The sequence below is a fragment of the Mirounga angustirostris genome, unplaced genomic scaffold (genome assembly GCF_029215605.1).
Source record: "Mirounga angustirostris isolate CCGP_5_RB_7025 unplaced genomic scaffold, mMirAng1.0.hap1 SCAF_15, whole genome shotgun sequence".
In the NCBI taxonomy this organism is placed as follows: Eukaryota; Metazoa; Chordata; class Mammalia; order Carnivora; family Phocidae; genus Mirounga; species Mirounga angustirostris.
Window position 1 is genome coordinate 68,072,854 of NW_026991723.1, and position 24,528 is coordinate 68,097,381.

The window sequence follows — 24,528 nt, forward strand, 5'->3', positions numbered from 1 at the left end:
TCCATCAGTATAGAAACTTACCTCTTTCTCTTTGAGTATCCTTAATACTTAGTTCTGATCTCTCATTTGAAACATATTCAGTCTCATGTCTACAAATGATGTAAGTACATTTTATCCTATAGAAGTTTTTAAAAAGCATAGTAAAATAATTCATTACTTTAAAAAATGGAGTACATATGCTCACTGATACACAATTCAAATACAGAAAGAATAAATACTGACAGTAAGTCTTTCCTACTCCAGGTACGCTGGACAAGGGTTTCCAATCTCTTTTGTATCTTTCTAGATATTTTTCTGTGTACTTATAAAATACATGCCGTAGCATATTATATGCACTGTTCTGTACTTTACCTTTTAAACTTAACATTTTATATATTGAAGTTCATTCTTTATCAATTGTGGTGCCTCCTTCTTCTTTTTAATGACCTCACAGTGTTTCATTGTGGATATTTAGAATTTTTCCAGTGTGTTTTGGTGAACACTATACCTTATCTTTAGGATAACCTCTGGGAGGTGGAATTTGCAAGATCAAAGTGTATGTATATTTTTTTCACTTCATTGGTTGGTCTTATTGACATAAAGTTTATATATAGTGAAATGCAAATATATTAAGTGTACAATTTGATGAAGTTCTGATAAATATATGTAACCATGTTACTCACCACTCTAATCAAGATATTGAGCATTTCTATCACCTCAAAGTTCCTTTTTGCCTTTTTAGTCCATCGTTATGTTCTTAGTAGTCAAACACTGTCTTATTTCTAACCATAGATGAGTTTTGCCTATTCTTGAACTTCATGTAAGTGGAATCATACACTGTGCACACTTCTGCTCACTCGATAGTATTCAGTTTTATGAATATATCACAACTTTACCAATTCTCTTATGTATGGACATTTCAGTCACTTACAATTTGAGAATATTATGAATAAAGCTGCTAAGAACATTCTTGTAAAATTTTTTATTGGGTATATGTTTTCATTTCTCTTGGGTAAACATGTAGAGTAGAACTTCTAGGTCATAGGCTAGATGTGTGTTTAACTTTGTTATAAACTGCCAAAAACGTTTCTACATTCCCACCAGCAATGTATGGGAGTTCAGGTTGTTCCACATTTTCACCAGTGTTTGGTGTTGTCATTTTAAATATTATTTACTTGAATGAGTATGAAATGGTATCTCACTGTGGTTTTAAATTTCATTTCCTTGATAGCTAATGGTGTTGAGTACATTTTGATGTGCTTATTGGCAGATATATTTCTATTTTTGTGAACTGTCCCAGTTTTTTGCCATTTGAAGAATTTGGAAAGTTTATCTTTTTGCTATTGATTTGTGTGCTTTAAAAGTATATATATTCTAGGTACAAGTGTCTTGTCAGATCTATGTTTTGTGAATATTTCTCCCAGTGGCTTGTCTTTTTATTTTCTTATCAATGTTTTTTGAATAGCAGATGATTTTATTTTTGTGAAATTTAGTCTATCAATATGTTTTCCTTTATGATTATAACCGGTTGTGTTCTTACTAAAAAATATTTTTATACCCCACATGTGTGATAATATTACTCCTATGTTTTCTTCTAGATATCTTACAGTTTTGCTTTACATTTAGGTCTGTGATCCATCTAAAATTAATTTTTGTATATGGTGTGAAGTGCTTTTTACTCCCATATCTTTTTTTTCAAGGTTTTTAATTCCAGTTAGCTAACATACAGTGTAATACTAATTTCAGGTGTACAGTATAGTGATTCAACACTTCCATACATCACCCTGTGGTCATCACAACAAGGGCTCTCCTTAATCCCCATCACCTATTTCACCCAACTCCCCCCCACCCCACCCACCCACCCACCTCCCCACCTCCCCTCTGGTACCGTTTGTTCTCTATAGTTAAGAGTCTGTTTCTTGGTTTGCCTCTTTCTCTCTTTTTCCCCCCTATGCTTGTTTGTTTTGTTTCCTAAATTACACATGTGCATGAAATCATATGGTATTTGTCAATGGAATATTACTCAGCTATAAATAAAGAATGAAACCTTGCTATTTGCAATGATGTGGAGGGGGCTAGAGAGTATTATGCTAAGTGAAATATCCCCTTATCTTTTTAAAGTTGTTCCAGCATCATCTGTTGAAAAACCATTCTTTCCTCATTGAAATGTGTTAGCATCATTGTTGAAATCAATTGTCCATTTATAAGAGGGTCTATATCTGGGTGCTCTGCTCCATTTCTTTTTAACTCTCTTTATGCCAATACGACACTGTCTTGATTGTAATTCTGCAACTTAATTCTATATCTTCAAAGATGTCTAGTCTAGCTTTGTCTTTGTTTTTCCACACAGATTTTGAAATTAAAAAAATTCATTGCATTAAATTTATACATCAATTTAGGGAGGAGTAACATCTTAATAATATTGAGTTTTCTAATCCATTGACATGGTAAATCTATTCATTTATTTAGGTCTTCTTTAATTTCTCTCCGCAATGTTTAGCAATTTTCATTTTAGAAATTTGTTCCCCAGTATTGTGTTCTTTAAACAGGATCTTTTTAATATATATTTTCCAGTTGTCTGTGTGCTGAATACCTACCAACAAAATAGAAGAGTTTCCCTATTTTCCCATCGTCTGAGAAATAATAGATTTTTAGAAGGGGTTTGGTTTTTGCCAGTTGAATGCTATCTCATTTTAGTTTTGCATTTATTAATTGTGAATTTGAGCATCTTTTCATATGTCTGAAAGTTTTGTACTCCCTTTATTGTGAGCATATTCATGTTCTTTGTCAACTTTTATATTAGGCTATAGGTAATTTTCTTCTTGATTTTCAGAAGCTCTTTATATGCACGAAAATATAGCCTTTGTATGTGTTACTTATTCCCCTCCCCAATTTTTTCTCTTAACTTTAATTTTTATTTACTATACATAAAAATTTGAAGATACAGCAATCTTTTTTTATTTTAATTTTTTAAATTTAATTTAATTTTATTATGTTGGTCACCATACAGTGCATCATTAATTTTTGATGTAGTGTTCCATGATTCATTGTTTTCGTATAACACCCAATGCTCCATGCAATACGTGCCCTCCTTAATACCCATCACCGGTGTAACCCATGCCCCCACTCCCCTCCCTCTGAAACCCTCATTTTGTTTCTCAGAGTCTGTAGTCTCTCATGGTTTGTCTCCCCCTCTGATTTCCACCCCCCTTCATTTTTCCCTTCCTTCTCCTAATGTCCTCCATGCTATTCCTTATGTTCCACAAATAAGTGAAACCATATGATAATTGACTTTCTCTGCTTGACTTATTTTACTTAGTATAATCTCCTCTAGTCCCATCCATGTTGATGTAAAAGTTGGGTATTCATCCTTTCTGATGGCTGAGTAATATTCCATTGTATATATGGACCACATCTTCTTTATCCATTCATCTGTTGAAGGGCATCTTGGCTCTTTCCACAGTTTGGCTATTGCGGACATTGCTGCTATGAACATTGGGGTGCATATGGCCCTTCTTTTCACTACATCTGTGCCTTTGGAACAAATACCCAGTAGTGCAATTGCTGGGTCATAGGGTAGCTCTATTTTTAATTTTTTGAGGCACCTCCACACTGTTTTCCAAAGTGACTGTACCAACTTGCATTCCCACCAACAGTGTAAGAGGGTTCCCCTTTCTCCACAACCTCTCCAACATTTGTTGTTTCTTGCCTTGTCAATTTTTGCCATTCTAACTGGTGTTAGGTGGTATCTCAATGTGATTTTGATTTGAATTTCCCTGATGGCGAATGATGCTGAATATTTTTTCATGTGTCTGTCGGCCATTTGTATGCCTTCTTTGGAGAAGTGTCTGTTCATGTCTTCTGCCCATTTTTTGACTTGATTATTTGTTTTTTGGGTGTTGAGTTTGAGAAGTTCTTTATAGATCTTGGAAATCAGCACTTTGTCTGTAGTGTCATTTGCAAATATCTTCTCCCATTCTGTTGGTTGCCTCTTTGTTTTGTTGACTGTTTCCTTTGCTGTGCAGAAGCTTTTTATCTTGGTGAAGTCCTAAAAGTTCATTTTTGCTTCTGTTTCACTAGCCTTTGGAGATGTATCTTGAAAGAAGTTGCTGTGACCGATGTTGAAGAGGTTACTGCCTATGTTCTCCTCCAGGATTTTGATGGATTCCTGTCTCACATTGAGGTCTTTCATCCATTTTGAGTTTATCTTTGTGTATGGTGTTAGAGAATGGTAAAGTTTCATTCTGTATATAGCTGTCCAATTTTCCCAGCACCATTTATTGAAGAGACTCTCTTTTTTCCATTGCATATTTTTTCCTGTTTTGTCGAAGATTATTTGACCATAGAGTTGAGGGTCCATATCTGGGCTCTCTGTTCTGTTCCATTGGTCTATATGTCTGTTTTTGTGCCAGTACCATGCTGTCTTGGTGATCATTGCTTTGTAATATAGCTTGAAATCGGGCAATGTGATGCCCCCAGCTTTGTTTCTCTTTTTCAACCTTTCCTTGGCGATTTGGGGTGTTTTCTGATTCCATACAAATTTTAGGATTGTTTGTTCCAGCACTTTGGAAAATATCTAGCAATCTTTAATGATTCCTGGGTTTCATATTATACTGAGAATATCTCTAAGATTATTTTTAAAATTCTGTGTTTTCTTTGTGGAATTTTCTGGTTTCAGTTTTTAGAGTTAAGCCTTTATCCACCTGTAATTTCTTTGTGGTAGGGATCCTTGTAAAGTATTTATGTGGACAGATCTTTTTTTCTCTAGAAGGTATTCATTTACTGAATTAATCTGTCATATCTCCACATGACCATATCATCATATACTAAATTCCTGTATGTATTTTTTCTTTTCCTAAACTCTCTATTGAGGCCCAAGTACCACACCAATTAAATCATACTGGTTTAAAATATGTTCTAATACCTTTTGGGGTAGCTCTCCCACATTACTTTTGCTTTTCAGAAATTTTGTTATGATCTTGCATATTTATTTTGCCACATGTAATTTAGAATTTGTCTCATTATAAAAATAAAGTTCTGTTGATATTTTATTACGATTAGGTGAAATGTGGGGAGCCTCAGTTGGTTAAGCAGCTGACTCTTTTTTTTTTAAATATATATATATTTTTAAATTTTATTTGAGAGAGAGAATGAAAGAGAGCAAGCACATGAGAGGGGGGAGGGTCAGAGGGAGAAGCAGACTCCCTGCCGAGCAGGGAGCCCGATGTGGGACTCAATCCAGGGACTCCAGGATCATGACCTGAGCTGAAGGCAGTCGCTTAACCAACTGAGCCACCCAGGCGCCCAAGCAGCTGACTCTTGATTTGGCTCGGGTCATGATTTCTGGATCGAGCCCTGCATCAGTCAGGCTCCATGCTCAGTGGGGAGTCTGCTTGAGGATTTTCTCTCTCCCTCTCCCCCTCCCCCCACCGTACACTCACGCTCTCTTTCTCTCTCTCTAAAATAAATAAATAAATCTAAAAAAAAAGTTCAAAAGAAGATCAGGTCAAATTTATAGATATTTAGAAAAAAATAGACATCATCACAATATTGTGTCTTCCTATTTAAGAACAGGGTATTCCTTCCATTTATTACAGCGTTCTGGATTCTTCAGTGAGTTTTAAAGTTACCTTAGTTTTGGATATATCTTATTAGGTTTATTTCTATATAATTTGTGTCTGTGGTTATTTTTTGCTCTTGTAAATAGGATCTTTTCTTCTATTATAACATAATTTTGTATTTATACAATTGATAGCTTTCTGTAATCCTTGCTTTATTTCATCTTTTTTTATTATTATGTTAATCACCATACCTAACATCATTAGTTTTTGATGTAGTGTTCCATTTCATCTTTGATAGAAATCTTTTTAGTGTTTTACTTGTAAATTTGATGGTTACTCTCTCTTGCTCTTTCTTACTCTCTCCCCCTTCTCTCTCTCTCTCACACACACACACACATCATGTCATATAAGTATGAATTGATTTATATTTTACTAAAAGTTATAAAAATTAAGGTGTTGAATTTGATTAGATGCCTTTTTAGCATCAGCAGAGATGATCATGTCATTTTTCCTTCTTTAATATTTTAATATGATGAGTTATATTTCCTAATATTGGACTGTCTTTGGTATGAACTCAATTTGGTTGTGGTGTATTTTGCGTGTATGTGCTTCTGAATTCTGTTTGCTTATACTTTAGGATTTTTTTTTCATTTTTTAAAGATTTTATTTATTTGTCAGAGAGAGAGAGCACAAGCAGGGGGTAGCGGCAAGCAGAGGGAGAAGCAGGCTCCCCACTGAGCAAGGAACCTGATGCGGGACTCAATCCCAGGACCCTGGGATCGTGACCTGAGCCACCCAGGCGTCCCTATTTAGGATTTTTTCTTAAAGACTCATCAGTTGGGGTTATCATTGTCAGATTTGATATTAATGTTTTTCTGACTTCATAAGAAAGAATTTGGCAGTGTGTATATTTTCTTTACTCTGGAACAGTTTAAAGAGTATTTGAGATAGATATTTTTTAAAGGTTTGGTGGGACTCAACTGAGAGACTTAACCTGACTCTCTCTGGGGGAACGGGGTGAGTAGTTCTTTGACAATTTTGTCTGTGTCTCCTGTGAGAATTTATTTGTTTTGATTTTCTAATTTGAAATTTTTATTTTCCTAGAAAGTCATCCATTTCATTCAGGTTTTCAAGTTAATTTGTATAGTCAAGCAAAATAGTCTTTTATAATCTTTTAAATTCTTCTCTATGTAGTCATTTCCCCATTCTTATTTCGCATTTATATACTTGTGCTTCTCCCTACCCTGTTTTTAAAAAATAATTAACTAATGGTTTATCTTTCTTAATGACTTTATTAATATGTAACTAGCACACCATACAACCTACCCATTTAAAGTATACAGTCCAGTAGTTCTCAGTGTATTCAGACAGTTGTGCAGCCATCTCCACAATTTTAGAACATTTCATCATCTCAAAAAGAAATCACATATTCATTAACATTACTTCCCATTTCTCCCCAACCTCCCCCACTTCCTGGTCCTAGATAACAAGTAATCTACTTTCGGTCTCTATAAATTTGCCCATTCTTGACATTTCATATAAATGGAATCCAGTATATGATCTTTTGTGACTGGCTTCTTTCAGTTAGCATCAGATTTTCAACTTTTATCCATCTTTTACCATGCATCAATACATCATTCTTATTGCCAAATAATATTCATTTTATGGATATACCACATATTATTTGTTCCTCAGCTGATGGACATTTGTGTTGTTTCCACTAGATGCTATTATGAGTAATGCTACTATGAACATTTGTGTATAAGTCTTTTTATGGAGATATGTTTTCATTTCTCTTAGGTAGATACCTAGGAGTAGAATTGCTCAATCATATGTAACTCTATGTTTAACATCTTGAGAAATTGCTAAACTGCTTTCCAAAGTGGCTGCACCATTTTAAATTTTCATAAGCAATGTATGAGGGTCTCAGTTTCTCGACATACTTGTCAACACTTGCTTGTGTCTCTCTTTTTTATTATAGACATCCTAGTGAGTATGAAGTGATATCTCATTGTGATTCTAATTTGCATTTCCCTATAATGGCTAAGGATGCTAAGCACTTTTTAGTGTTTACTAGCCATTTGTATATATTCTTCAGAGAAATGTCTATCCAGGTCCTTTGCCCATTTTATTTGGGTTATTTGTCTATTACTGAGTTTTAAGATTATTATATATGAATATATATGTATGTGTATTATTAGGCTATAAGATTATATATATGAATATATATGAATATGTAATTGACACATAACATCTTCTCTGAATATGGTGTATAGTTGTATTTTATTGTGTTTTAGTTTTAGGTTTTTTCTACTTAATATATGACTTTATCCTATTTATATAATAGCTTTAATAGTTTAGTCTTAATTTTGCAATAAAATCTTGTAGCATGCATTCTTTTTTATTGATTCTTTTTAAAAATCTTTTTTTTTTCAAATCTGTTTTTCAAATAATTATTTGGGTTTATATTCTAAGTTCTATTTGTTATCTTCATTATTATAACCTTGTATAATATACTCCATTCTTTATTTCTTAAAGACAGTATGTATTAAACAATGACGAAAGTATCATTCTTCATTTTCTCCTACCCTTATTCATTTTTCTTTTTTGGTTCTTCTGGTGTTTTAAAATATATACATCCATTTATATATAAATGTAATATATATATGTATATATATATATGCTATATATTTATATGCTATATATATGTTATTTATATTATTTCTACATTGTAATAGTTTACAACATTTATATTTTACACTTTTCATTACCAGAATTGTTTTAGACTTAGGTTTGTGGCTGCCTGAATTCAGTGATCACTGCCAGACTTCTTGTAATCGTGGGATTTTAAATTCATTTCTTAATTTCCTTAGGTTTTTCCTCTGTATAGTTTATATTCTTTGGGTTTTGTAAGTTCAAAATGTTTTTCTTTTGTCTTTATACCTGAATTTTTCAAGTTTTGCCTCTGGGATTTTTTTTTTTTTTTATTATTATTATGTTATGTTAATCACCATACATTACATCATTAGTTTTTGATGTAGTGTTCCATGATTCATTGTTTGCATATAACACCCAGTGCTCCATGCAGAATGTGCCCTCCTTAATACCCATCACCAGCCTAACCCATCCTCCCACCCCCCTCCTCTAGAACCCTCAGTTTATTTTTCAGAGTCCATTGTCTCTCATGGTTCATCTCCCCCTCTGATTTCCCCCCCTTCATTCTTCCCCTCCTGATATCTTCTTCTTCTTCCTTTTTTTTTTTTTAACATATAATGTATTATTTGTTTCAGAGGTACAGATCTGTGATTCAACAGTCTTGCACACTTCACAGCGCTCACCAGAGCACATACCCTCCCCAATGTCTATCACCCAGCTGCCCCATCCCTCCCACCCCCCACCACTCCAGCAACCCTCAGTTTGTTTCCTGAGATTAAGAATTCCTCATATCAGTGAAGTCATATGATACATGTCTTTCTCTGATTGACTTATTTCGCTCAGCATAATACCCTCCAGTTCCATCCACGTCATTACAAATTGCCTCTGGGATTTTTTAAACATAGTGTTACTGTATTCTGTTCTTGAAAATTGCCCTTGAGAAACCTGAGATTAGCTTAGTATGTTTTATTCTTTTTTAAGTACTCTACTCCTAACATGGGGCTCAAACTGATAACCCCAAGTCAAGAGCCAGCCAGGCATCCCCCTAGTATGTTTTAGTCTTATAGGTGATACTTTTATTTGAATGCCTATAAGTTTCTTTTGTTTTGAAATGTGATAACATTATTGAGATATGTTTGTAGTTAGTTGTCCTCTAATATATTCATTTTCTCAGGCAGAATGGACTATCTTAATCTTTTGATTCAAGTATTATTTTCTTTCTGGAAATTTTCTTTATATATTTATATAGATTTTTTTTGTGTGTTTTGTTCTCTTCTTTAGGAACACTGATCATATGTATAAAAGATCTACTTAGTGTATTTTTCATCAATATAATTTTTCTCCAAGCTATTTTAATGAATTGTTTCCATTTATTTTATTTTTTGTAATCTCATCCTCCTTTACTATGTTTATGTAAGATTTTATTCATTTTTGTGCACTGTTTATAATGTGGTCTTTCGACCTTAAGGCCTATACTTTTTTTTTTTTAAGATTTATTTATTTATTTATTTGAGAGAGAAAGAATGAGACAGAGAGAGAGAGCATGAGAGGAGGGAGGGTCAGAGTAAGAAGCAGACTGCCCACTGAGCAGGGAGCTTGATGTGGGACTTGATCCCGGGACTCCAGGATCATGACCTGAGCCGAAGGCAGTCACCCAACCAACTGAGCCACCCAGGTGCCCAGGCCTTTACTTTTTCCTTTCCTTTTCTTAGGTCTGACCTCTTACATTTTACTTTCTTCTATCATTTCACCACATATTCCCTAAGCTCTTGTATCTCTGCTTTGGGTTCTTTGATTTTTTTAATGTTCTTTGATCCATTGCGGTAAGTTTTGTCATGATTTTGCTCTGCCTGTTAACATTTTCTAGTGAATCTTTTATATGTTCATTTTTTGTGAGAAAGAAAATGCAATTTTTGTCCATTTTTCCCCTTTTTTTTTTCTTAAAGAATCTTTGGTTCTTTTTGAATATAACTTGAATGAAATAAATTATTGAGTTCTTGGATTGTGTACATAGAAGTTTATGAGAAAGAAACCCACCTAAATTGCAGATGAATAGGAGTCTCCTGATTTCACAGTGAAGTGAAAGTCTATTTCTCCCTTTTTTTTCTTTCCTCCGTGTGTGTGTGTCTGTGTGTGTGTGTCTGTGTCTGTGTGTCTGTGTGTCTGTCTGCATGTGTGTCTGTTTGGGTGTGTGATAGTTGTTTGTCTTTATACATTTTTATTTTTTCAGTGTTTGACTTTTCTTCCATTATAATTCATCAATAGACTGTTTGTTGCAAAAATGGAATGTCTATCTATTTCCTTGCTTATTTCCTGCTACTTTACATTGCCTAGGCATCTCAGTCCATTTTTTTTTTCAAAGATGTGATTATTGTTTTTTTTGCTTTTTTTAGTGCACCATTTGTTTTGGTGATTGTACTCCCCTGACATGTTTAAGATCTGCTCCTGCAAGCTTCTTTTTTTGAGCTAATCCCACATCTTGACACCTCTTAATCATATACAGTGGTTTGAGATTATAGATATTCCTAAATTTTGCCAAAAAAAAAAAAAAGACTTTGAATTCTGTTGGTCACATTTCTTATTACTTTGGGAGTGATATCTGAAAGAAGAGGGCATCTTAACACTAGAAGTCTCTTCGTTATGTTGATTTTAATGTGTGAATCTTTAAATAGATGTGCAAAATAGAGGATAATTGAGAAATTAAGTGGAAGCAAATGTTAAAAATAATTGTATTAATAAAAAGAACAAAAGGCTGTTAGTGTTAGCATCTTAGACCCATCCATTGGTCTATTTTGAAACTTACAGGAAGTTTAGAAAAAATGAATATGGTGCACAACATTGGAATACTTGAACTTAATTTCTGTCTTTGTTAAATATTATTTTCATCATCTTGAACAAGTGCCTTAGCCAGTCTAAATCTCAGTTTCCTAATGTGTAAAATGGGTGTAGAAATGGATTTTTTGCAAGCACTTGTCACCTAGAACACATTCAATAAATAGCCACTGTATTTGAATATAGTGTTTCTCATTCTAAGTGCCTTTAGCTGCCCCCCCCCTTTTTTTAAAGTTCTAGCTTTTTAAAAATTGAAGATATCAAGAAAGCTGAGTCTGAAAATATGAAGAATGATCATGTTTTAAGAGGATTATGTCTGGGTGAATCTTTGATTTTCATAATGGACTGAATCCCTAAAAGTTCTCTGTGTTTGCAACATTTGACTGTTCCTTTAAACATCAAACGCCAAACTTTCAATCCATTTTTCAGTATAGTCTGATATAATAATGCTGTTACCAATTATATTTGTCTTTGAATTTTTGGTGTGCAAAATGTACAATAATACATATTTTTTTCTGACTAGACAGTTCTTTCTTTCAGTTATAAAAGAAGCCCTTTATTTCATTGTCTTCTATGTTTGTAAGAGAAATACATCTCACTGATAACAGCTAATATTAACACAGTGCTTTTCAGTTTGCATATATTCTCATTTGACCTCATTTAATTATGGAATCTGGGCCATGAGATAATGGGTGTTTGACAAAAACAACTTATTCAGACATATGGATCACTCCAAAAATCCAAATTTAAATTCTTCAGGGCCTCCTTCTAGAAACCAAAATTAATCAAATCCAGGTTTTCTAAGATGGGTAGGCATTTTAATGGAAGAATACCCAATTTTGATGTATATCATATGGCCTAACGTTACTCTGTGATAACAGTATGGAGTTGGATGGTTTCTAAAAGATTCACCAAAGAGTAGAAGAACTTAATAACATGTAACAGCTTATATTTGATACCTGGCAAGTCACTTAACCTTACTGAGCATCTATTTTCTCATGTTATCCTCTATTTCTAGAGGATAATAATTCTTAACTCTGTTCAATTTAGTTCATTGCAATAAGCATTTATTGAAAGTCTCCTATGGGCAGAAAATGGGATTAAAGTGTTTTATAATCTGAAAATCAAATGAACTGTGTGAAAAAAGTATATGTAAGTCTCAGGAACTATTATACTTACCTGCTGAGGTATTGGTTAACAAGGAAAATACTTTATTGCTCCTTCTTGGGTAAAAGCTTATACATTTTATAACAATTGTGCTTCTCAGAGTGTCTGTGAAAGTATTGGCTGGCATGCTGTTCTCATTCAGTACACAAATTCTTCTACTTACCCAATTCTCTATCCATTTGCAAGTAGTTCTGAGCACAGGGCCTCATTGACTCTACATGTCTTTTCATAACTTGATCCTCAAGGATATTGCTTCTAAGAATGACTCTGGGTTGATGGCATGAAGGACATAGTTATTTGAAGTTATCCTGGCAGTAGACATTCATAGGCATGGCCAAGTGCTTTTAGAATGAGCCAACCAGTTTCTTCTTCCTTCAGGTACAATTTTGACTCTATGGAGAGATTTTTGGCTACATTTGCTTGTTCTATGTTGATACTTAAGGGTAGTGATTTAGAACATTTTTGTGATCTAAACTAGGAGTTTCCAAATAGAAAGGTCTGTTAAGAGCTGTTTGTACTTTATCACAGTCTTCTTCACTTTGAATGACACTGTGTGTGTGTGTGTGTGTGTGTGTGTAACGTGCAGTTATATCAGTGTGTCACACTTTTGGGTTGGAATCTGTTCCAACACTGATTAACTTCAACCTCTTTTAAGCCATTGTTTATAAATCTATAAAATGGGTCTACTTCCTAGTTTTCAGGGTTGTGGTGAGGATTAGAACGCATGTATATAAAATGTCTAGCAGATGAGAAACTAGGTACAAAGTAATATTAATCCCTTTTCCTTAACTCTGAGGTAGTAAATAGAACACATATTTGGAATCAAAAGACGAGGGCTCAAATGCTGGCTCTGCAGCTATAAGCTTTGTGACCTGTGAAGAGTTAGTGAATCTTCTAGGGTTTCTTTTTTCGCATTGTGAAATAGTAACATCATTCTCTGCCAGGCCTTGAGTGTTGTTATTAGGATCAAATGAGATAATGTCCTTAGTAAAAATGTATTTTTCTATAAGAAATAGTGGGCTGTTGGTATTAATTATTAAGTGATACTTATTTAGTATTAATTAAGAAGAGGGACAGAGTGGAAGGAGCACTGGATTTGCTGTCAGAAAGTCCTGGCTTTACTTCTTCCTTGCTCTGTGGCACATTATCCAATCAATCTCTTGGTATTTCAGTTTTCTCAACTGTGAAACTGAATTAAAATTATCTCATAGGATTGTTCTAAAAATTTTTTTTGAAGATTTTGTCTATTTATTTGACAGAGATAGCGGGAGCAGGAACACAAGCAGGAGGAGTGGGACACAGAGAAGCAGGCTTCCCGCCGAGCAGGGAGCCCGATGCAGGGCTCGATCCCAGGACCCGGGGATCATGACCTGAGCCAAAGGCAGACACTTAAGGATTGAGCCACCCAGGCACCCATGGATTGTTCTAAAAATTAAATCACATATGAGAAAGCACCTAGAAAGAGTTTGGCACACAGTAGGTTTTCAATAAATGTTGGCTGATTTTAGTTGCATACAGTGGGATTTAGGTCTCCGAATGGAATTTTTTTAAAATTTAAATTCAATTAGCCAACATATAGTACATCATTAGTTTCAGATGTAGAGTTCAGTAATTCATCAGTTGTGTATAATACCCCGTGCTCATCACATCACATGCCCTACTAAATGCCCATCACCCACTTACTCCATCCCCTTAACCCCCTCCACTCCAGCAACCCTCAGTTTGTTTCCTATAGTTAAGAGCCTCTCCTTGTTTTTCTCCCTCTCTGATGACTTCCCATTCAATTTTCCCTCCCTTCCCCTATGATCCTCTGTGCTGTTTCTTATATTCCACATATGATTGAAACCATATGATAATTGTCTTTCTCTGATTGAGTTATCCAGTCACCATAATACTTTCCAGTTCCATCCATGTTGATATAAATGGTAAGTGTTCATCCTTTGTGATGGCTGAGTAATATTCCATTGTGTGTGTGTCTATACACATACACACACCACATCTTCTTTATCCATTCATGTGTCGATGGCCATCAGGGCTCTTTCCATAGTTTGGCTATTGTGGACATTGCTGCTATAAACATTGGGATGCAGGTGCCCCTTCAGATCACTTCATTTGTTTCTTTGGGGTAAATACCTAGTAGTGCAATTGCTGGGTCATAGAGTAGCTCTATGTTTAACTTCTTGAGGAACCTCCATGCTGTTTTCCAGAGTGGCTGTACCAGCTTTCATTCCCACCAAGAGTGTAAGAGGGTTCCCTTTCTCTGCATCCTCACCAACATTTGTTGTTTCCTGACTTGTTAATTTTAGCCATTCTGACTGGTGTGAGGTGGTATCTCATTGTGGTTTTGATTTGTATTTCCCTGATGCCAAGTGATGTGGGGCATTTTTTCATGTGTCTGTTGGCCGTTTGTATGTCTTCTTTGGAGAAATGTCTGTTCATGTCTTCTGCCCATTTCTTGACTGGATTATTTGTTTTTTGGGTGTTGAATTTGGTAAGTTCTTTATAGATTTTGGATACTAGCCCCTTATCTGATATGTCATTTGCAAATATCTTCTCCCATTCTGTAGGTTGCCTTTGAGTTTTGTTGACTGTTTCCTTTGCTGTGCAGAAGCTTTTTATTTTGATGAAGTCCCAATAGTTCATTTTTGCTTTTGTTTCCCTTGCCTTTGGAGACGTGTCTAGTAAGAAGTTGCTGTGGCCGAGATTGAAGAGTTGCTGCTTATGTTCTCCTCTGGGATTTTGATGGATTCCTGTCTCACATTTAGGTCTTTTCCACCATTTTGAGTTTATCTTTGTGTATGGTGTAAGAAAAAGGCACATTTAAACTCTCAGTATTTACAAGTCTTTGTTGTTTTCTCTAGTTCCCATACAATTGGCCATGTGAAAATACTTCCATGTGCTAGAAGTTGGTCTTCATGTTTTTTTTGTAGGGTTGAAAACATCCACTGGAAAACAGCATAGAGGCTAGTTTGCATATAAATACAGGGTACACCATGTATAAATGTTTTAATGCCATCTCCTTGGAGACACCTATAAACAACATTCTAAGCCCATGACCTTATTCCTGAACTTGAGTGAGGTATTTTGCACACAACATTTGGATTAGTATGAATTCAATTTTGGCTTATATATTTTTGGTGTCTAAGATATGAGAGGATGCTAATATAGCTTAAAAACATTATGCATTTTGGATTGAGTCTCAGTATACTTTCAATCTCAGCTCTGTTGTGACCCTCAGGTTCACAAGGCCACAAAGTAGTTTCCAACTATATTTCTACTTCACAACTTTTAGACCTCCATAATAAGCTGTTGGAGGTAAATTTCTGTAGGAATTACTGGGAGTTGTCACTATACTCAGTCTAGACTGTATGAGCATGGGGACCTCTAAGAAAATACAGATAAGTGCTTCCACAACTTTGTAATTCCTGCTAATTTAGAGATTCTGCTTCAGAGTTTGGGATGGGGTCCAATAATCTTTATATTAATAAATGTCCCAAGTGATTCGATGAGGGTATTGTGCAGGACTTATTTTGAGATACATTGATCTATATCCATGCCTCCAACCTGAAACTACCATTAATAAAAAGACAAGGCACATGAGCAGTTTTCAATATTGAAAATACCCAGTGGAGCCTGTGCCAAACCTTACTGAATCCAATAAAATGACAAGTTTCTATGCTTTTCTCTGCATTTCTGGGTCTCTGTCCATCAAGTTCATGGTAACACTAGCTTTCTGAGGTCATTCCAAGTCCTCGAGCAGTTCTAGGCCATTTGGCATGAAGAGGGATTTCCAGATTTATTTTTTTCCATATTTTTTATTTTTTAAATTTTATTATGTTAGTCACCATACAATACATCATTAGTTTTTGATGTAGTGTTCCACGATCCGTTGTTTTCATATAACACCCAGGGCTCCATGCAGTACGTGCCTTCCTTAATATCCATCACCAGGCTAACCAATCCCCCCTCTCCCCTCCCCTGTAAAACTCTGTTTGTTTCTCAGATTTCCAGATTTAATAACCAGATGCCTTAAAAAGCAACTTAGTTTCCAAATCTGATGTTAACGTGGTAGATGCTACAGATTAGTTTACTCAACATCTACATCCAATACCTTTCTCTCATACTTTTCTGTACTCTAGGGGCTGGAAGCCAAAAGCTACATTCTGACATTACCATGCAGTTAAGACTTTTATAGGTTACCTAGATTCTACTAAGCTGACACAATTATAGGAGATTTGGAGAACATGTATGAGACCAAATCTTATTGCAGAAGCATTTGTTTCTCATAGGGCATCTGTGCTGGAAATTCTACTTTCTGGTCCCTTTTGGCAGCAGCAACACTGTGTCTGCTGCAGAAATTCAGCAGTGTGGTTGGACATTTCTCCTGGCAATATAATTCCAAGGTGGGTAGCATTCAATTTTATTGCCCTGGCTATCTAATAAGGTCTGTGAGCTATTTACTGCCCTCTAATATAGATCTTTCTGCTTATGCCAGATATAATGGCTTTTGTTGTCTGCAACCAAGCTGCCTTTAGGATAGCTAGGCTTGAAGCATACAATGAGTTTAAAGCTGAAACATTTCTTCCACCTACTTACACAGAGTAGTCTTCTCTCCCCTTTCTTGGTGCAAGCCACCAAACTCTAGGTCACTCTGGAGTCCACAGTTTACCAGTTCTTTGATGTGTGACATGGTCCCAGCCCAGGCATTCTGATTTCTTACTTTACTTGTCTGAACTTGGATATAAAAGATTGCTGATTTTCCTGAGTGTTTGTTGTAAGGGTGTAGTCTATACTTTTCTAGGCATTTTTTTCCTATATACCTTTTGTTTAGGAAGGAGGATTCTCTTCCATCATTTTCCCCAGTTCATTCCTTGGACATGAACCCCTATAAAATTGGGATAATTTTATAATCATGGATATGCAATGGCCTCAGAAATCATATGGAACAATAATCAACAGTAATAATACAATACCAATAGCTATAATATCTTGAGTAATTACTCATCTCCAAGCAACATACTAGAGTTTTGCAGAAAGTATCTCATTTAATAATCGGTAAAATCTCCGATGGTCTCATGACCTCTAATCAGTTTCATTTGTTCTGCACATCTTTGTTGCTACCAGAAAGCTCAAGTCATGGAGATGTAATGCTATACTATCCATAAATGTTATTCTCTAATTTCTGTTTCTTCTTCTCATAGACACTGTGTGAATATACTTCAGGGAGTTAAAAAAAAAAAGTAAGCAACAGTGTTATGTGAATATAACCGGCAGGCAGCCTGCCCAAACATGCCCTGACAAAGCAATGTTCTTTAAGTGTCTGTCTTCCTTGGGAATCCATCTCAGTTGCTTTTGTTGGTTGGCATCTATCAAAGCAGACTGCAAAGAGAATTGTCACTGCTGTGGTCCAGGATGGATTGACGATTTTATTGCACAGTGCCTGGTACATAGTAGGTATTCAACATGAATGAGTTATCCTGGTTCCACTGGGTGTAGCCCCAAGGGACATGAGGTTGACTGCAGCCCACTATCAAGGACACTGTGTGACCTCAGCTGTGGTTGCCCCAAGTAGGTCTGCTCTGGGATGTCACTTCCTTCTATGAGGCATTTATTTCTATTTGCAGGAACTTTTCACTCTCTCTGGTACTGTTCAAAGGTCACCTAAAATGTAGAGCTTTTATTAGCTGCCGTGAAAGGATGTACTTTCCCCTGAATGCTCTCTGCCAAGTGCCTTTCCCATTCTCTTATTAGCAAGGGAATGAATTATTTCTTCACTTGCCTAGTCTGTGAATCAATCTCTCTCTCTCTCTCTTTCTCTCCCTCCCTCCCTCCCTCCCTCTTTCACTTCACTTTCTTTCTGTTTCCCTCCCCCTCTCTCCTCACACTTAATCCTCCTCCTCTATTCTTCTTTTTCCCCAAGGGGAATGATGGAAGGGTCTTTTTTTCCTACTTTTTTTTTTTTCCAGGTAGGGGATTCACCAAGTTGCAGATGGGGTTATAAACTCAAGGAATTTCCCCCATTGCTGAAATCATGGCTGCCATCCTTCTTCTGCATAGTACTATTAAATTTTTCTGGGGTGTATGTGAGAGATCGTGTTTAGCTACTACCTTCCCTGTCACAGAGATGACATGGGCAGGGAATGATTATGATAACACAGAGAAGTGGAGGCAATGGGACAAGACATTTTTTGGCTTCCACTCTGCAAGCCTGAGAGTCCAGGTGAAAAGAGGTAGACCCAGGGCTGACGTTAAGCTATTGTGATAAGAGTTCTTCAACTTCTGGTTGGTTCCTCATCCATGACCCAAGAACAGGGGAAATATATATATATTTGAGAATTTGAAAACTTCCCAAGCTGTGGATCACATTTATTTGCATCTCTTTTCAGAAGAGGAGAATGGAGCATGGGAGAAGCCTCTGTTGTTGAGGATCAAACACGCAAAACAGGATGATTTCACATAATTCCTAGAGTTATGCCAATATTACCAGCTATTAATATGGATTATCACTGGCACCAGCTTGCCAGTGGGCTTTGGAACCCTCTGGGCTGCATTCAGCTGGCATTGGCTAATTACCTGCACAGCCATTCCTACTGTCAGGATCATTTTTACACCATATATTAAACAAAAGAAAAAAAATGCAAAGGACAAAAATTAATCCTGATCTTTTTTTTTTTTTTTTTTAAATCATGGTTTCTTTTTCTACCCTCTTCTAAGCAATGGATATTATACTTGGAATCCTACCTAGGTTCCTACAAATTATTCATATCCATGATTTCTCTAAACCTGTCTATCAAAGGAAAAATTTCAAAACCCATAAAAGTGAGAGTGGTTGCATAGTATCCCAGGACACAATCCAAGTTCCAATTGATGGAATAACAGGCTGAAAACTAAGGTAAGGTACAACATAGCTGGACATCACATCCCTCAATTAAGTGAGAAAGTCAATTATCTAAGTTCAGAATGATGCAAGTATTACTTCATTGTTGTTCTTGTGAGAAATACCCAGGAGGATTGAGTTGACTATAAGGTCATTATGAATCAGTTGTCTGATGTGGGACTGGACTTATAAACTCCTTGAAGTTAAAAGTCATGTTGTCTTTGAGTTATTGCCATTACCTAGCATCATTTTGGGAAAATATCAGTAATAAATACATATTTGTGGAATGTGATTGCTAAGTGTGATCTTAGAGGTATAGAACAAGAACTCTATGAGAGAAACATTGGCATAAAAGAGACAAGAAGAATGTGACGAGGATGCAGATGTATGCAGAAACCACATTACAGAAGAAGCAAAAAAATGGAGGGTTGCTTTTCTTGGCAAAGTAAAGATTTAATAAGGGGAAGCTACATGACAGTTGTATTTAACTTTTTGAAGAGAGTAAGTTTGTCTATTTTATCTCCAGAGAATAAATCATTTTCAGTTGCAAAAACAACAGAGGCAATTATACCTAAGTATGAGGAAGAGTTTTAAACCATGCATGGCAGAAGCTGCCAGTTATCCTCCAATATTAATTGTCTCTTATTTTCAGTGTAGTAGAACCTTTGTGGTTTTGTTTTGTTTTTTTTTTTTTTTGATAAGTCTATGATGGTCTAGAGTAAAGACTTCCTGTTAGCCATGTATGGAATGTAACTGAGTTCTGGTCGACTGGAATTGAGCAGGAATTATGATTGCAGCTTTTGGTTGTACCCTCAAAAGGAAGGGGTGTGCATCCCCCTGTCCTCCTGTCTCCTCCTTGCTAATGGGAATGTAAACTCATATGACAATAAGAACTGAAAAAGCTAACTTGTACCATGAGATGGAAGCTGCATGTTGAAGACAGCAGAGTGAAAGAAAAATAGAACCAGGGTACCTAATGATTGTAGAGCTGTCATATCAGACTTGGACCATCTGCTCAGGAAAATAAACCACTAGATTGTTAAAGCCAGTGTTATCTTGGGTTTCCCTGTAATGGCAGAGGAACCAACACCTCATCTGTCCATTCTTTCCAACAAGTGCTTTGGAAGATAATGACCTCTTATTAGCAGGTGAGGTTCAAACAAAATTACTGTGGAGGAAAGTATTTCACTGAATGACTGACTAGACAAAATATCTTACGTGATTCATCATAGTTTAGATATGGAGCATTTGAATGATACTGGAATTGCTTAAGTCAGTCCATACATTTCAAAAGCTACTCTTTTTTCCCTGATATAAATTGTGAGAGGAGATAGAAAAACTGTGTTATGTGAGGACTAGCTGAAGGAACTGGGGATATTTACTTCTGGAAAAGATAAACCTTAGAGGTTTGGGTTGGCAGCATGTGAGAACTCTCACCAGTTTGCTGGTGGGCTGTGATGTATATACAAAGTAAATTACTCCTCTTGGCCTCCAAGGGACAGAATTTGGGTCACTGGGTGGAAACATCAGGATCACAGTTGGAACTATAGCTGCTTATGCAGGCTTTTTTCTCTTTAATATAAATGTCAACCAAGCTTTGGACTTTTTACATTGAATCTTCTTTTGTTGGTTTGGATTCAGTCTGTTAAGGTCCTTTGGAATCCTGGTGGTGATATATGATCTAGCAAAGTTTTCCCAGATATGGCCCATTCTTCCTACTTATTAAGGCTAAGAATTAATGAGGTGATATTTTGGAAGGAAATTCTAAATGTTGCTAGAGTTACTTGAAAGCATTATCTTTATCCCTTCTGTTAACTGCTCCAATTTAGAATTTTATGAATATCTCAGTGGGTTTAGTAGGTGTCCCACCCTGGAAAATCTGAGAGTAATCCATATACTGAGCATATCTTAGTCATATATCTTTCAAGAACTAGATGCAAAAAATTACGGTAGTGAGCTTTGCTGACCAAATGAAAAAAAAAACAAAACAATATTAGGACAGTAGCTGGAATAAGAAACTGGCAGATTCCCATTTCCTCTTCATAGCCATATTTCTGGTCTTAATGTGGGGCTGAGACTGTGAGAAGATACTTCTCTTGAGCACCTTTGCATTGCTCCCATTTTCCTGGAGCGCATGATGTTCAAGGAGAGAGAACTTTGGATCTCTCCTTCACTCTCACCATTGACTTTGTCTACCCTTTTTATCCCTCTTTCTGTGTCTTTTTAGGGCCATTTCAAGTTTCTTTGCAAGTTTCTTCTCTTATGAGATATTCTTTCATTCAACTACCAATTCATCCAACAAACATTTACTGAGCACCTATTTCCAGTGCACATACTCTGTAATGTCTCACAGGGATGAATAAGATTCATTTACTCATTCAACAAGTGCTTATTATGCTAGGCAGAGCATGTACAGCAGTGAGCAAGAGAGATTCTCAAAGAGCTTTAAGCTAGTAGGGAGCTGTAACCCAAGGGAAGAATACAGACTCATCAAATAATAGTTAATATTTATGGAATGATTACTTCGTCATAGTTACTGTTCTAAATGTTTTACCTTCATTGTCTCATGCAGTAGAACTAACTAGGCAGATGGTTTTCTTGTCCCCGTTTTACAGAGGAGGGAACTGAGGAAGAGTAAGATAAGTAATGTGCCCAAGGCCGTATGTGATGTTAAGTAATGGAGCTAAGTGTTTCATTCCAGACCCTACATTATTAACCAGAGGTAGAGGTGGGAACAGATTGCCCTAGTGGAAGTGAGTATTTTAACACTGAGATTGTTTAGAATTGCGGGTGCATAAAACTTTTAGTGCTTTTCTCTCTCTTTTTTTTTTTTTAACTGATTTTACATACTCTACATACAATACACCCTTTATTACCTGTACCCAGGGCAGACCGCTCCCACTACTCACCTTGGTACTTCCTCTACTCTTAACCTCTGTACGCTACTGCTTTCCCAGACCACTGTAAAGCATGTGGAAGAAAGGTAAAAGGACTAGGGGAGCCTGAAAGAAATGAATTAATCCAGAGGGTTAGAAGAAGCTGGAGGAGTTGATGCTTTAGCTAAACCTTTTAATGATAAGTAGAACTTTGCTAAGCAAAGTGGGTGAGAGGTGAGGGGTATAGGAAAGAGTATTCCAGGCAGAAGGAACTGCTTGAGCAAAGGCGTGGATACAAAAACACTACGTGCAGAAACTGACAAGTAGTTTGATGTTTACAGGATCCAAAAGTCAGAAACAAGAGTGGACGAGTAAGCAGAGGCCACACTACACATAGGCACACATGCCAGTCTAAGAAGCTTGAACTTCATCCTGAGTACAACAGGAATCATTGAGGTAATTTAAACAGGGGTGATACATTCAGTTTGGAGTTTTAGCAAAGCACACTGGAGGATCGATTGAAGGCAGATAAGACCAGAGACAGAGACCTCTTTTCCAACTCTCTCTGAATCCCACACTTGTCCAAATTATCCTCCTTTGCCATCACCATGTAACAGCTGAGATGGCAAAGTCAGAAAGTGGATAGCAGATAGGAGACTGCCTTCAAAAATGCCAGAGCACTGGTCAAGGAGCCGATGCTCAGAGTGTGTGTCGCCAAGGAGACAGGACAGTCATGGTTAATCTACGGAAGGCTGCACATCTGAATAAAAGCATCTCTGTGAGGTAACTGTGTCAGCTTCTCACTCCAGCCGATAACAAATTACTCTATCTCTGGCAGAGGTGTACTTGCTGACTATTTCACGTGGTAACACTGGATTTGCAACATGAAACACTAGTGTTAGCTAAGGGTATAGCTAGCAACTTGAAATTGGTACACACAGCAGTCAATCTATTGCTCCCCATCTCCATCGTCCCCAAAGTAGGCTTGCCATTAAACACAGTGTGAGATCTTGCCCAGTAGGGACACTTCTACCCACAGCCAGCTGCATGCCCTCCACCTTCTCCCTTCTCTCTGTTTCTCTGTCTCTCTCTTACGGACATGGAAGAAATAATACAAACTGGCAGTTGGATAGGGCTTTTGAGTGTGCTTTTTCATCCAGCCTCTTGCTTTCTCATCTCTTCAGAGTGCATAGGAGGGGAGGAGAGGAGATGGAGAGAAAGAAAGGGAAGCAGGGAGGCAAGCAGTACAGGAAAACACATTTTCTCTACCTGAGGGGGCCAGTTTATTATCTTGATTGAGGACTAGTAAGGAAGAAACAGAGATGTCAGCTAAATTCATTTTGACAAGCACTTATTGAACCCTTATGCTAGGCTCTGAGAACCCAAAGATGATTAAGACAGGGTCTCTACCTTGAGATTGCCCCAGTTTGGTTGTGAAGACATATGTACCATGCAGAATGTCAGAGGTATATGATTAGGACAAAGGCAGCCCAAAGAAGGACTGGAACTCTGAGGGTTTGAAAAAGAGAGGATCTTAAAGAGGGGTATCTTGGCTAGAAGTTCACCAGACATACATAAGGGGAGAGGAAATATCCCAGCCAGAGAGAGCATTGTGAACATAGATACAGAGGCAAGAAACAGCCTTGCATAATCTCAGAACTGGATGTGGTCCAGTGTGGCAGGAACAGAAATTATGAAGGGTGGTGAAGAAGCAGCACGGGACAAGATCCAAGAGGTTGTCATGTGGCAGAGGAGAGGCTAGGAACATAGCTCTAGAATCTATGGGCATTTTCCTAAAGAAAATAGGGAGCTAGTGAGAGTTTTCAAGTGGGGGAGTGACATGATTATATCCATGTTTCTGAAAGGGTCCTCCTGTGGCAATGTGGGGAATGGGTTGTAGAAGAGAAGGACATAAGATGATGTCTAGGGGAGGCATGATGGCCCTGAATTAAGGTGTGTTAAGTGGAAATGGACAAGAGGGGTAGGTTTAGGAACAGATAGTTGATAACCATTATGGGCAATGATGTTAACACCTTGCAGTTGTCTACTGTTTTACAAATTACAAAGAGAAACTGGTCCTATATTTTTATGTCTTCTCTTTATCATGTTAGGCATCAGCTTGTAGGATCATGGTTAATCCCGCCAAATCTGGGGTCAAACAACCTGAAAGCAAATGTCAGCTCCACTGCTTACTGGTTGTGGGTCCTTTACACTAGGAGTATAACTTCTTATCACCTTATTTATACAGTGGAGACATATATAATGATGTCATCTATTTCACTGGATTGGTACATGAAGTGGCTTTAACTGTAGTTGCTGGAGACTAATTGCTGGAGTTTGTATTTCTGCTTCACCATCTTCTAGATTTGGACTTTGGACAACTCATTTAACTTTTAAAACAGGCTTTAGAAAAGGCAATAATGTCTTAAATGGATAACTGAATATTTTATCTTTGCAATATTTTCCAGTAGCCATCTTTGAACTAATAACTATAGTTTTGGGCATCAAGCAAAAAGAATCCATTATTAAAATGATAATAATTGCTTTTATTTGCATATCACTTTATAGTTTTTAACATACT